This window comes from Gracilinanus agilis, chromosome 1, assembly GCF_016433145.1.
Source record: "Gracilinanus agilis isolate LMUSP501 chromosome 1, AgileGrace, whole genome shotgun sequence".
Classification (NCBI taxonomy): Eukaryota; Metazoa; Chordata; class Mammalia; order Didelphimorphia; family Didelphidae; genus Gracilinanus; species Gracilinanus agilis.
In genome coordinates this window covers 746,608,916-746,624,531 of record NC_058130.1, presented here as the reverse complement: position 1 = coordinate 746,624,531, position 15,616 = coordinate 746,608,916, and the positions used below count along the sequence as shown (strand labels likewise).

At 39.3% G+C, this 15,616-nt stretch overlaps 1 protein-coding gene across 1 annotated transcript in view; it reads right to left on the bottom strand.

Annotated features, from left to right (window-relative positions):
• The window catches only part of LOC123232317 (transmembrane protein 132D-like), a 1,040,749-nt gene that overhangs the window by 42,492 nt on the left and 982,641 nt on the right, over positions 1–15,616 (bottom strand). The gene's annotated exons all lie outside the window — the stretch shown is intronic.

Sequence of the window (15,616 nt, the reverse complement as noted above, 5' to 3'; positions counted from 1 at the left end):
GTGCCCCAAACTTGCTCTATTTCTTTTTAGCTGGCTTCGGCACTATAGGTGTTGTGTGTGGAGGGGGTGGGGTTGGGGTGGTTGCTCAGCCTGTGATTTAGTGAGAGCTGTTTCACCCCTTTATAGCATGGAAATGTCCCGATTCCACGTACCTTCCACACTGTGCCCTGTTTTGGGGTTCCTCTGTTCGTCTGGACTTGTTTTTATGTCCCCTTGAGGAGTTTTGTGTGATTAGGTCAGGAGAGGTTAAGAGCTGCTTCTTACTCTGCCACCATCTTAACCCGGAACCTAGCATAGACTCTTAATGATGTCCTGTTGGCTCTCTTTGGTCAGAGCTTTTTTTTTTTTCTATATTTTAAAAAAAAAAACTTTCACCTTCCATCTTAGAATCAATACTTTGTGTTGGTTCCAAGGCAGAAGAGCAGTAAGGGTTAGCCAATGGGGATTAAAGGATTTGCCCAGGGTCACACAGCTAGGAGATGTTTGAGGTTACATTTGAATCCAGGACTTCCCATTTCTAGTCCTGGCTTTCTATCTAATGAGCAATCTAGTTGCCTCTATTAGATGAGTTAAAATTATTATTATTTTTAATTACAATGCTCAATGACTTCTCTATGGCCTCTTTAGAAAACACATTCTTTTTCTTCTCCTCAGTTGAATTATTTCTCTTTCTCAAGCATTTCACAAAAAAGAAAAAGAAAACAAGAAGAACAATATGTTTTAAGTATCTCATTCTTGAAAGCCTCCCAGACCTCTTAGTATGACTTCCTACTTATCTTTCCTATGAATATTTTGAAATCTATTCTTCCTAAACCAAGGATAAATGGCAGACTCTGCCCAGCTCTTCTCACCTTTATATTAAATTTTAGGAGGGACTAATCACTTTTCCCCAAGGTTATCATCATCTCCACCTCAACAAATGCTTCTTCCTTGTGAGTGAGAATAGCAGTGATACTTATTTTGTTGTTGTTGTTGTTGTTTTTGGAAAGAAACTATTATCAAGGAAAATCTAGAGTGTTCACTATTTTGCTTTGGGCAGAACAAGAGATTGAAGATATACAGTGGAAAAAGCATTAGATCTGGGATCAGAGAACTTTGGTTCAAATGTTTCTCCTGCCACCCACTAGCATGAATGACTGTGAACTTAATCAAGTAATGTAACCTATTTGGGCATCCGATTTCCTCAGTGATACAATCAAGAGATTTGATAAAAATGACCTCAAAGTTTCCTTTCAACTTCAAGTCTGGGATCCAGTTAATCAATATCTCCCATTATTACTCCATCATGCTTCTCTGCCAACCTTCAAACTTATTTCCTGAACATTTCTCCTTCCTCTTTCTTTTTAGGTGATCTATAGTATCTTCTGAGGACAGTACTGATTTTTTTTTTTTTGTTTCTGTTAATTTTCACCCGGATGCTCTCCACCATGCTTGCTCCACGATTGCACTCTCATGCATCAAATACACATTATCAGGGGGTAACTAGGTGGTACAGTGCGTAGGGTACCATTCCAGGAGTCTGGGGTATTTGTGTTCAAATCCAGTCTCAGACATTTCCTAGCTATGTAACCCTAGGCAAGTCGCTTAACCCCGTTTGCCTAGCCCTTGTTCTTCTGTCTTGTTACCAAGACAGAAAGGGTTTAAAGCCATCACTACAACAACAACAACAACAAAAAAAAACAAAGGAAGAAACCCAAGTAGACTTTGCAGGGAATTACAGAAACATTAGGATTCTTCCTGTGTTGGAATTACTTTAAAAGGTACTAAGCAAATGTAGTCAAATTGATATTCAATGTTAAACTTTTAACAAAACATTAATTTTTATCAAAAAAGATTTGCCCTTGGAAGATTTGGGTACAAACCCAACCTCATACACTTACTAGCTGTGTGACCCTGGGCAAGTCACTTAACCTGGCCCTTGCCCTTCTGTCTTAGAGTGTTACTAAGACAGAAATTAAGGGTTTAAAAATATACACCTGACCAAATTCACAGGTGAATAGAAAGGGGGACAATCTGCTCATATTATGACTTTGATTGACATAGCTTCCTTCAGCTTCCTCTCCCCTGTGACTGGAGAGCTAGAGGACAGAGTGTCAAATTCTTCCCAATGCTTTCTTTTATAGCAGGTAGGAACTGGACTTGTCCAGTCACTCCAATTTATAACTGCAGTTCTGCCTGGTTTCCTCTCCACTGACCAAGATGTCTCCTGGTCACCTTCCTGACTTTCTTGCCTCCTTTTGTAGGCTATCTGACCTCATTAGATTTTAAGTTCATAAAGGGCAGAAACTATTTTTTTTATTGTATTCCAATGGACTAGCATACTGATAGGCACATAGTCTGTGTTTACTGGATTAGATGAGAGTGAAGGATAAGAGTCAAAGTCTCTCTTGAAAGTGTCCTCCTTGCAAAAATTTTAAATTGAATTTATTTTACATATACTTAAGTATGGATATTTGTCTTCTTCTTTAGAAAGAAAACTCATTGAGGGAAAGGATTTTTTTTAAACCCTTATCTTCTGACTTGGAATCAATACCGTGTGTTGGTTCCAAGGCAGAAGAGCAGTAAGGCTAGGCAATGGGGGTTAGGTGACTTGCCCAGGGTCACACAGCTAGGAAGTGTCTGAGGCCAGATTTGAACCCATCTCTGGGTCTGTTTCTCAATCCACTGAGCCACCCAGCTTCCCCTTGTAAAGGATTTTTTGGTCTTCATATTGATAAGGCCTATTGGGCACAACACATAGTAGGTCCTTCTGAAATAATTGATTATTTAATTTTTGTCTTTGTGTTTTCATAGTTACACTGGCTTCCATGCTAGTTCTTGAATAAGGCATTTTCTCTGGCTGCCCCCCCCCTTGCCTGGAACACTCTCTCCTCATCTTTGTCTCTTACCTAACCCAACTTCAAGTCCCACTAAAATCCCACCTTCTACAGGAAGCATTTCCCAATGCCCCTTGATTCTTTTTGACTATGTACAATTTATTTAATTTATTTACTCAATCAATCAATTAATTCATTTATTTAGCCATAGTTTATTTATCTAGCCATCTATCTATGCACCCATCCATCCATTCATTTATTTGTTTAAGCACTCATTTATTTATTTATTCATTCATTCATTCATTCATTCATTCATTCATTTATTTACTTATTTATTTATTTATGCATTCATTCATTCATTCATTTGTTTGTTTGTTTGCTTGTTTTTTAAAACCCTTACCTTCCATCTTGGAGTCAATACTGTTTATTGGCTCCAAGACTGCCCCCTGTACAATTTATTTTAGATAAAACTCAATCTTATCTGAGAAAACTTAAGATAAGACACTGTCCTAAATCTCATAAATATAGCTTGTTTATATATTGCTATTTGCATGTCATCTCCCCCATTCGACTCTAAGCTCTTGGACAGCAGGTACTATTTTTGTTTCTCTTTTTATCTCCAGGAATTAGCATAGTGCTTCTTATATATTAAGTGTTTAAAAATTTCTTATTGACTTGATTTGGCCCAGTAGAGTGTCTGGCATGTAGTAGACTCTTAATACAAGCTTAGTGAAATACTAATGATTAATTGTTAAGTCCAAGGGCTACCTTGGTCTGATGCCTCAAAATATTTTTAAAATTGGAAGGTCTCCAGATGTTTGAATGGATCCTCCATTGTAGAGAAGGATATGAGCAAGAATTACAAAGGATAAAAGGGCATATAAGGGATACAATCAGCACCTATGGAGACATTATTCACATTAATGAGATCATAGATCCATGAGGCAATGTGGGAGAAATGGAAGAAATATTGACTTTAGAGTTAGAGATCTTGAGTTCAAATCTTGCCTCTGTTATTTACTACTTGGATAGCCCTAATCTCTCTGTTCCTTAGTTTCCTTATATAAAGTAAGGGAGGTATGGAATAAAATTTCAAACAATTGTATATCTGTGATCCAATTGGAGCAGTGATCATCAAAGAGTGGTTTCTAATCTTTGAGGGTTTGGCAAGTTTTTTTCAAGGGGTCTGCAAGCTCAAAACTATTTTCTTAATACTTCTGTAATGTTATTTGCCTATAAAAATATTCCTCCATTTTTCATCTACATATCTGTGTGAGCCCAGATTTTCTTCATATCCTTTAACCAAAATAATATATCACACCAGATTGAATGCAGAAACAGATATGAGAATCCAGCTGTTTTCTATTAAGCCAGACACTAGAGATTTACAAAAATATGTAAACCATTCTTTTCACTAAATTTTTTGAAATAGTTTTTTTCATAGAAATATTATTTATGTTAACATGTAGTGGATTTGTCATTGTTATTTTTTAAATGAGTAAATATTTTAAAATAGTATCAGTTTTAACTTTGATTATGGTATGTTTTAATAGGTATAGCTCAAATTTTAAAAAGTCCCTTGAGGAATTCAATATATTTTTTTAAACCTTTATCTTCTGTTTTAGTATTGGTTCTAAAACAGAAGAGTAGCAAGGACCATGCAATTGGGGGTTAAGTGACTTGCCCAGGTACATATAGCTAGGAAGTGTCTGAGACCAGATTTGAACCTGGGTCCTTTTGACCGTTGCTTCTATCCACTGTTCTACCTTGCTACCTAATGGACCTCAATAATTTCTAAGAGTGTAAATGGGTCCTGAGAATAAAAAGTTTGAGAATCACTGCCCTGGAATATGGAAGTACATCACTGTTTTCTATGTAACTGTGGTCTCCCCCTCCTTAGTGCCTTCTCTGAAAGACCATCATTTTGCTTCAAGATGTGTTTTCTTAGACCCAATCATAGTTAGATGTGTTGGTCTTTATTCACAGCTCACTGAAAAGATAGGGCTGACTACATCCAGAAGATAAAAATTAATTTGGATGAGTACAAACCCCTCATAATTCATAAGTGGCATTATGTAATTCTGTGAGAGAGAATCAAAAGAAAATCTACAAATACCCAGCCCTGTGCAATGTTTCAGCATTTCCCACCTAGAGAATAATAAAAAATAATTATATTCCCTCCATACCATGGCTGGGGTATTTAAGGCACCTTCCTTGTAACCATCTTGTGAAGTAGGGAGGTGGGCATCTTTCTTTCCTAAAGCTGGCTTTGAGAGGGAACATATTGCTACCATAGTCCACTCTGAAATTCTATTTTTTTCAAGTTCCATGCAATTTATAAACAAAGAGGGAGGATTTGGGCAAGGGCCCTCTCATCCCCTAAAATTATAATGATCTCTCTACAAAATAAAGATAATTTAATAAGGCGGAGGAATGGGGGAGAAGGAGGGCAGGAAGAGACAGAGAAGGGAGTGCTAGAGCCTAAAGCCTCTCTGAAGAATCAAGGGCCAGAGAGAATAAAGAGGTGGAAGACCCACAATGAGGACTTATGGAAATGAGTACAGAGGCTAGGGGTCCATTGTAGAGAGATATCAGGTAATGTGGGGCTTCTGAAGTCATTGTATGTTAGTGGAAAGGGAAGAGGTACAGCTTTGGTGAGGGCAGTAGGCATCATTGGTCAGAGAAAAAGGAGAAAAGTACTGATCACCCACACTTTACTGGTATTGAAGTAGGCTCAGATCCTACCTTTAAAGATCATTCTCTATATGAGATAGAAAGAAAAATATGAGCTTGATTCAGGGGTTAATGGAAGCATCTGAGTTGTTTCCTGGCCAGAATGAATAAGACCTATAATAGGCTCTAAATATTAGACCAATATTCATAGAATCAAAGAATTTTGGAGTTGGGAGGAAATTTATGTAGACATCTAGTCCAATCTGGAGAAAGGGAAAGAGGAAGATATATCCAAGTGAATGTGAAACTTTATAGACTAGCAAGGAGAGATAAGACTTTCTTAAATGAGCAATGCAAAGAAATAGAAGAGAATAGAATGAGAAAGACAGGAGAAACTTTTAAGAAAATTAGAACTGTTAAGAGAATGTTTCAAGGAAACCTGGGTATGAGAAGACAAAATGAGAGGGACTAAATTAAAGCAAAAGAGATTAAGAAGAGAGGTGGCAAGAATATACAGAAGACTTATACAAGAAAGAGTTTTCACAATACCAATAAGCACAATGGTTATCATGATGGTGGGATTAGTAATCTAGATCCAGACATCCTAGAGAATAAAGTCAGGTGGGCCTGCTAACAATAAGGCTAGTGGAAGTGATGCTATTCTAGTTGAGCTATTTATTCATTCATTTATTTTACATTTTTTAAACCCTTAACTTCTGTGTATTGGCTCCTAGGTGGAAGAGTGGTAAGGGTGGGCAATGGGGGTCAAGTGACTTGCCCAGGGTCACACAGCTAGGAAGTGTCTGAGGCCGGATTTGAACCTAGGACCTCCCGTCTCTAGGCCTGGCTCTCAATCCGCTGAGCTACCCAGCTGCCCCCAGTTGAGCTATTTATAATCATAAAAGATGATGTGTACTCAATAGCCCAGCAAATTTGGAAAACTCAAAAGTGACCCCTGGATTAGAAAAGATCAGTTTATATCTCACTCCTAAAGAAGGGCAATGCCAAAGAATGTACAAATAACTATATAATTGTACTAATTTCATATGCCATTATATTTAAAATTCTATAAGCTAAGTTTTAGTGATATGTAAATCAAGAATTATCAGAACAGGCTGATTTTCAAAGAGGCAGAGGAACTGGAGGCCAAATTGCCAACATTTGCTTGATTATGGAAAAAAATAACAGTGTTCTAGCAAAAAACCCCAAACCTATTGCTTAATTGAATATACTAAAGACTTTGACTGTGTGGATCACAACAAAAGGTAATAAATCCTCAGATTTGGGAATACTAGGTCATCTTATTTATCTCCTGAGGAAACTGTATGTGTGTCAAGAAGCAATAGTTAGAAACAAACATAGAGCAACTGATTAATTTAAGATTGGAAAAGCAGCATGACAAGGTTGTATATTGTCACTTTGTTTAATTTAGATTCAGAATACATAACATGAAATGCCAGGTTAGATGAATCAAAAACTGGAATTAAGGTTGCTGGGAGAAAGATCAACAATCTCAGCTATGCAGATGATGCCACTTTGATGGTGAAAAGGAAGAAAATTAAGAAGACTCTTGATGAGAGTGAAAGAGGAGAATATAAAAAGCTGGCTTAAAATTTAACATAATCCCACCCACCCCACCCCCTAAAATCATGGCAACTGGTCCCATTACTTCTTCACAAATAGAGGGAGGACAAATGGAAGTAGAGCCAGATTTTACATTCTTGGGTTTAAAGATCACTGCAGACAGCAACTGCAGCCACGAAATTAAAACACATTTCTTCCTTGAAAGAAACGATATGGCAAATCTGGACAGCATAGTAGAAAAGCAGAGATATCACCTTGCCAGAAAAAGTCCATATAATTAAAGCTACAGTTTTTCCAGTAGCAATGTATATAGTATATAAGATGTATATAAGAGCTGGAGTCCAAGGGAAATTGCACTACAGAATCAATGCTATTGAATTTTGGTGCTGGAGAAGACTTTTGAGAGTCCCTTAGTCAGCAAGGAGATCAAATCAGTCAATACTTAAAGAAATCATTTGGGTCTATTCATTGGAAGGTCAAATACTGAAGCTTAAATACTTTAACCACAAAATGAGAAGACAAGACTCATTGGAAAAGACCCTGATACAAGGAGAAGGCGAAAGCAGAGGATGAAATAAATAGATAAAAACCATGCAAGCAATGAACACAAACTTGGACAGACTTTGAGAAGTGGTAAAGGATAGAAGAGTCTGGAGTGCAATGGTCTATGTGGTCATGATGAGTCAGACATGACTGAACATCAACAAAAGTATAATCAGAAAAAAAATCCTTATCTTGAGTAAATATGAAGCACTCAGCAACCATACCAAAGAACTTCATCTATATAACTTTTTCCTAGTTTCTCTTTGTTAAGTCTAGATTACAACATACACTGACAGTTCTGCCTACCATCCATTATCTATCTATATTGGCTCCAATGACCACATCTAAGTCAGAAAGAGAATCGCTCTGCCTTATTTGAGAGAATGATGAAGAGGAAAAGAGGCAGCATGATATATACAACAGGAAAAGCACTGTCTTTGGGGTCAGAGAATATGTGTTGAAGTCTTATCTCTATAACTTACTACCAGTGTGATCTTAGAAGAATCTCTTAAACTCTATGGGCCTCAGTTTCTCCATCTATAAAATGAGGAGGTTGCTCTAGCTGGCCTCTGAGGACCTTTCCACCTCTAAATCTATGATTCTATCAGCCAGTACCTCTGCAAATTAGAAAAAAAATGGAGTTGTTCTTTAATGTAAATGATAATAGATGATATTTATATATTTGTAATATTGATAATTAACAATATAAATATATAGCATATTAAGGCTTACAAAGTTCTTCACAAGGACATGGTAATGGTCTCATTTGATCCTTGCATCCATTATTTCCCCCTTTTTGTAAATGAGAAAATTAAGGCTCAAAGTAGGCAATGACTTGTGTGGGGTCCAACAACCACTAAATATTGAAGTTAGAATGTGAACCCACCTCTCTCTTGACTTTATGTCTAGCACTCTTTCTTTCTGTCTTTGATCATTTAGAGACAAATAGTTGATGGAGAAAGAAAGAACCATTTCTTAACAACCCTGTGTTGTTGTGCAGTTGTTTCAGTTTAATGTGCCTCTTTGTGACACCGTTTGGAATTTTCTTGGTAAAGACACTGGTGTGGTTTGCCCTTTCTCTTTACAGCTCATTTTACAGATGAGGAAACTGAGGCAACCATGGTTAAAAGCCTTTCCCAGAGTCACACAGCTAGTAAGTATCTAAAGCTGGATCTGAACTTGGGAAGATGAATCTTCCTGATTCCAGGTCTGGCATTCTATCCACTATGCTACTTAGCTACCCTCTTAACAATTTTAGAATCAGAAAATAGTTCATTTTGGCATTGAAGTATGATTTCTGTGAAATGAATCCCAGAGGTTTTATGCAATTTCCATTGATGATGTTCCTTTAATCCACCTCTCATTTCAAAAATCTAGAGGGTTTCTAGGCACATGACAACAACAACAAAATACCTGTTCCAATTTGCATTTCTATGATGTCTTTCTTCCCAAGGAACTGAAAGCACAATTCAGATTTCTCTCTGTCTCTCTGTCTCTGTCTCTGTCTCTCTCTCTCTGTCTCTGTCTCTGTCTCTCTCTGTCTCTCTTCCTCCTTCCTTCCCTCTATCTCTCCCTCTGCTTCCCTCTTTCCCTTCCTCCTCCCTCCCTCTTTGATTTTGTGAAACTGAAGAAGTAGGCAGAGAGATGGGAAGTGACTTTCCAAAACATTATTGGAATGTAAACAAGTTTAGACCCCAGGGCTTCTGTCTTCCAATACCTTAGAGCATCCTTTTGAAGGAGAAGGAAAGGAACCACTAGAAAGAAGGCACTGTAAAGCAATAGAAAGGGCATTGATCTGGTAATTAGAAGAGAGTTGGGTTCATTCCGGTACGTGTTATATTATAAATAGCATAGACATTATGTCAAGTTGATTTATTTCTCTAAGCCTCAGTCTCTTCATCTGTAAAATGGGATAATAATTGCCATAGGACTTTCCTGACAGGGTTGTTGAGAGGAGCAAGTGATATACAGAAAGTACTTTATAAGAGAAGCAGCTGGGTATATTGGATAGTAAACTGACCTCAGTTTCAGGAAGACCCGAGTTCAAGTCTTATCACTAATCTATGCTGGTTGTTTTACCCCTGGGCAAATAGTTACCAATCTGCATTGGTAGAGATGCTCCCTAAACTAATGAAATAAAAGGTTTGGTTCCTAAGAACATATTTTATCTATAGATCTTAAAGCATAATCTAAGTTCTAGCTGTATTTGCCTCCCTGTTTATAGTTAGTGCCATTAGCTATGAATTCTACCTGAAGCAAATTATTTTGAGGTGGCAGGGAGAAATATCTTGATATGGGCCACCATGGCTACTGTTCCTAAGTGTCACATGTGTTGTGGGTTCAAGTAGCATGGATGGTCTGCAGTAGTTGAGTAAAGATGGGCAATGTGGAAGTCATAAAACTGGAGCTAGAAAGGACCTCAGACATCATCTGAACCAATCTCTTCATTTTACAGGTGAGAAAACCATGGCTCAGGGAGGTAAGTGACTCAACCAAGATCACAACAATAGGTGGGTATCAAAAGTAGAATCTGAGTCTGTGACTTAGGACACAATGCTCTTTTTTTCCATACCACAATGGGAGAAGGTAACCTGGGAAGAGGGGTGTGATGACAAGGGGATCTACGTGAGGTGGTGTACAACCCAAGCCCAAGAGCCTTTCTGCTCCTCTGGGACCCAACAAGATGGGAGGAGTACAATTCTTCATCTTCTTGTTGAGTTCTTTTTCATCATGTCTCACTCTCTGTGACCCCATTTGGGATATTCTTCACAAAGATATTACAATGGTTTGCCATTTCCTTCTTTAGCTCATTTTACAGATTAGGAAACTGAGGCAAATGGGATTAAGTGTCTTGCCCAGCGTCCCACAGTTAGTAAATATCCAAGGCTAGATTTGAACACAGGAAGATGTCTTCCTGACTTGAGGCCAGGCACTCTATCTGCCGCACCACAGTTTCTAGCATACCATGAGGCAACTACATCATACAGTAGAGAATGGTAGATTTGGATTCAGGAAGACCTCAGCTCTAATTCCACCTTACAATCTTTCTAGCTATGTGATTCTGGGCAAGTCACTTAATGGCCCAGGAACTTGGTTTCCTCATCTGTAAAGCATGATCCTTTTTTTGAGAGGGCAGATAAGAAACTAAATACTAAATGTTAATGCCCTGAGACAAAGCCCCAGTAACTTCTTGGTAGTTATAGCTCTAACAACAACAACAACAACAACAATGATAATGTGTGATATTTATATAATGCTTTAAGGTTTATAAACTATTTCCCATTGCTGGTAGGGGTTGCTGCAAAAGCCTCCCCTCAAGCATGGTCCTTGCTAATGTAGTATAGAGTAACATCATTAAACCATCACACTCTTGCATCTTTTGCCAAATGTTTAATGGACTTTTATTGCTCAGTTACTTTTCTGGAAACATGCCCTCCCAACACTAAACCTGCTGTACTGCTCCTGGTGTTTCTGTAGCCAGACTCATGGGTTGGCAGGCTCTAGGACATTTACCTAAAAATTCTCTCGAATACACTTCATAGGGAAGACGGCAGTTCCTGGCTTTAACCTGCCTCAACTCTCTGAGTTTTTCTTTTTCACCCACTTGAAAAATCTGTCCCAATCTGACCCCTTCTCCAAAAGATGCTGCCCAAAGAACTATGCAATTCAGTTCACTCCAATTCTATTCAAGATACACTAATTAAGCAACTAATGAGTGTCTTACTTAAAGAAGGACATGGATAACTAGGGAGAACCCATTGGAGAGCAAACCAGCATGGTGAAATGCCTTGAGATCAAGGCACATGATGAATGGAGGATCGAGGAACTTTCCATGTTTAGCCCGGAGAAGAGGAGACAGGATGAACAAGAGAGTTGTCTTAAAGAATATGAAGGGTTGGCCTGGAGAACAAGGATTAGACTTTCAGGTCCTCCCAGGTCAGAATTAGGAGCAATGATTGAGAATTGCAAAGAAGCAAATTTAGGTTTGATGTTAGGAAAATAGTGTTTTGTTTTTTTTTGTTGTTAAACCTTTACCTTCCGTCTTAGAATCAATACTGGGTATTGGTTCTAAGACAGAAGGGTGGTAAGGGCTAGGCAATGAGAATTAAGTGACTTGCCCAGGGTCACACAGCTAGGAAGTGCCTGAGGCCAGATATGAATCCTGGACCTCTCATCTCTACCCCTGGCTCTTGATCCACTAAACCACCTAGCTGCCCCAACCAAGAAACATTTGTTAATGGGGGTAGCTGGTAGTTCAGTGGATTGAGAGAGATGGGAGGTCCTAGGTTCAAATCTGACCTCAGACACTTCCCAACTGCGTGACCCTGGGCAAGTCACTTGACCCCCATTGCCTACCCTTACCACTTTTCCACCAAGGAGCCAATACACAGAAGTTAAGGGTTTAAAAAAAAAGAAAAAAAAAGAAAAAAAGAAGCATTTGTTAAGCATTTTCTGCATGCCAGGTATGGTGCTAAGTGTTGGGGGAGAGAACATGCAAACAGCTATGACAAAAGATTATACAGACAAGATAAATTAGAAGGAATCTCCAGGGAAGCATTAAGAGAATCTGAAAAAAGGCTTCTTGTAGGAAGTGGGTTTTTAGCTGGGTCTTGAAGAAAGCTGAAGAAGCCAAAAGTTCTAAACATGGAGGTCAATCCAGTGAAAATGCATGTAGTTCAAAGATGTAGTGTCTTGGCCTAAGTACAGCAAGGAGGCCAGTGTCACTGAATTCTGAGATGGCTGGTTGTTGACCTTCATACTCTTGAAGGTGACCAAGATGATATCAGTGTCAGCGTCAGTGGGGGCCCACTATGGCTGATCAAACCAATCTGAGTTCAGTTATGCGTTCAGAAGGCTCTGCCACAGGTCTACCATGCACAAAATCCTCATATGAACATCTGGGATAGAGATATCTCTAAAATGGAATATCTTGAGTTTATTTTGAACTACTGCAATTGTGCTTTGCTCATCAAGCACGGCACCTTCTTTGCATCCATGGAGGAGAGTAAAGAATATGAATCTTGAAAACTCAGGAAGAAACCAGATTATAAAAAAGCTAAATAAAGAATTATATATTTGATCCTGGAGGTAATAGGGGGCCACTGGAGTCTGGTGAGGGGGAATATGGTCAGCCTTTCACTTAAGGCAGATCACTTTGGTATCCGAATAGAGCAATGGTCGGCAACCTTTTTGGCCATGAGAGACATAAACGCTTGTGGAAGGAGGAGGATGGAGGCAGAAGGCACTGGAATATGGGCTGGGGGCTGAAGGGCCCTCTGGGGCATATCCTGGGGTTCTGCCCGGACTCACCAGTTGGGAGGTGGAGCCAGATATGGCTGGAGAGCCATACGTTGCCGAGCCCTGGAGTAGAGGATGGACTGAAAGAAGAGAGACTTGAGGCAAAAACCAGCAGGTTATTGCAATATTCCAAGTGTGAGTTGATAAAGGCTTCCACCAGGGAGGCAACTGTCAGAAGAGAGAAGGAGCATCTGCAAGAGATGTTGCAAAAATAGAACAGATAGGATTCAGCAACTGATTGGATATGAGGGGTGAGAGAGGACTCAGAGATTACACCCAAATGGCAAGCCTTGTTGAATGGCAGGTTGGTGGTTCTCTTCACAGGAGTGAGGAAATTAGGAAGAGAGGATTTTGGAGAAAAAAATTAATGAGTTCAATTTTGGACATGATGAGTTTGAAATGTCTATGGCACATCCAATAAAAAATTGTCCAGTAGGCATTTGGAGATGTGAAAATGGAGGTCAGGAAAGAGGCTAGGGCTGGATAAATTGATTGGAGAGTCATCTGTGTAGAGATGTTAATTGAATTCATGGGAACTGAAGAGATCAGCAAATATGATACTATAGCATGGAGAGATGAGAGCCCAGGACAAACCCTTGTGTGACACCCACAGTTTGTGAGCATGATCTGGGTGATGATCTAACAGAGGGACTGAAAAGTGGCTAAATGATCCAGAGAGGACACATAGGACAGCAAATGAGGTTGGTGAAGTGCAGATACAGACTGTACTTCATGAGGAATGGTTAAAGGAACTTGGAGAAAAAGAGGAGACAGGATGAACATGATGGAGGTTTTTCAATAATTTGAAGGTTGACCTGGAGAATAGGGATGAGACTAGTTTGGCTCCTCCAGGACAGAATTAAGAGCAATGATTGAGAGCTCGAAAGAAACAAATTTAGGTTTGATGTTAGAAAAATAGTTCTTAACAATTAGAGCTATTAGAACAAGGAGAGAGGAATGTCATAAGAACCTAGGGTGAAGAGAATATCATGGAGAAGAGGGTCGTGGACAGCATCAAAGACCATAGAGAAATCAAGATGGATAAATATTGAGAAAAGGCCATTGGATTTGGTGATTCATTGATTATATATATATATATACATATATATATATATATATATTAAAATAACCTTTACTTTCTGTCTTGATAACAACTCAAAGAGAGAAAGGCAAGGGCTAGGCAAAAGGGTTAAGTGACTTACTCAGGGTCATACAGCTAAGGAGTGTTTGAGGTTAGATTTGAATATGTCTTCTCAACTCTAGGCCTGGCTCTCTGTCCATTGAGCCACCTGGATGCCCCAGTCATTGGTAACTTTGGAGATGGAAATTTCAGTAGAAAGAGAATATCGAGACCCATACTCTAAAGAGGTAAAGGAGCGAGAGAAAAAGGGACAGATTGTAGACGACTTTCTCAAGGACTTTTGTCATGAAAGGGAGGAGAGCTATAGAACTGATGACAATAATAGCTAACATTCATGTAGTGCTTACTGTATCCCTGGCCAAGGGATAAGGACTTTACAATTGATTATCTCTTTTACTTCATAATAACCCTGGGAGATAAGGGCTATTAGCCTGATTTTTCAGATGAAGAAACTGAGACATATAGGGGATAAATGACTTGCCCAGGGTCACACAGCTCATAAGTATCTGGGATCACATTTGAACACAGGTCTTTCTGACTCCGGACCCAGTATTCTATCCACTACATTCCCTACGTGCCCGGAGTTTGGATGGATCAAATGAGGTTTTTTAAGCATTTCAGAGAAATGGGTGTGTTTATAGTCAAGAGGAAAACAGTTACTAGAGAATGAGAGATTAAAGACTAGAGTTGTTCTGAGGTTCTAATGGCATAATATTTGTAGAGCACTGAGTTCAGTGGTGACACATAAAAGGTGCTTAATAAATGCTTCTTTCCTTTTGTCTTCTCCATTTTCTTCAGCTCTGCTTCCTCACTCTAATTCTAAAAGACACAAATTTTCCCACTCCCTCTCCTAGCATCTCCATCCCTACCTACCTGCTGTTCTGCTGTCCAGTAGAAAATCTCTGGCAAACATTTTTGTTTGTGTTTTTAGCAGAAACTTGGGCCAACTGGTATGTCTCATTTCTTTGGCTTTATTTTGCTAGTGTTATTATTGAGTTGGTGAAACTGATCCAGATGTCAAAAGTCTTTGGATGGCTCAAATCCCAGGTCCCCTTTGGGCAGCAGCTGGGTCCTCTGAGTGGAGGAGAGACTGCATGCTCTAGGTCAGCATATCTCTGCGGCAGGCATCTTGGCTCAGGAGTGCAGAGAAATTTCAGACAGAAGATTGTCCTGCCCACCTAAGCCTTCCTCAAACTCCAGCTCCCAACGATGGCTACTGGAAAGTGGTTATGTTACAGTGTGTGAGTTAGGAGAATGTTTGTTGATCCCACTTGTCATGACAGTGGCATACCTCAACTTCCAAATGATGCATGAAACATCAGTCATGAGCACGTGTGTGCATGCACACACAAACACACACACACACACACACACACACACACACACACACACCAGAGTTGGGGTAATTCTGGTTGAGGTAGACAGAACAACATACCTGGTAGATTGACTGAATGGCTGAACTCAAAGGGTAGTTAATGTTTCAAGTTCAGTGTGATAGGATCTCTCTCTCTCTCTCTCTCTCTCTCTCTCTCTCTCTCTCTCTCTCTCTCTCTCTCTCTCT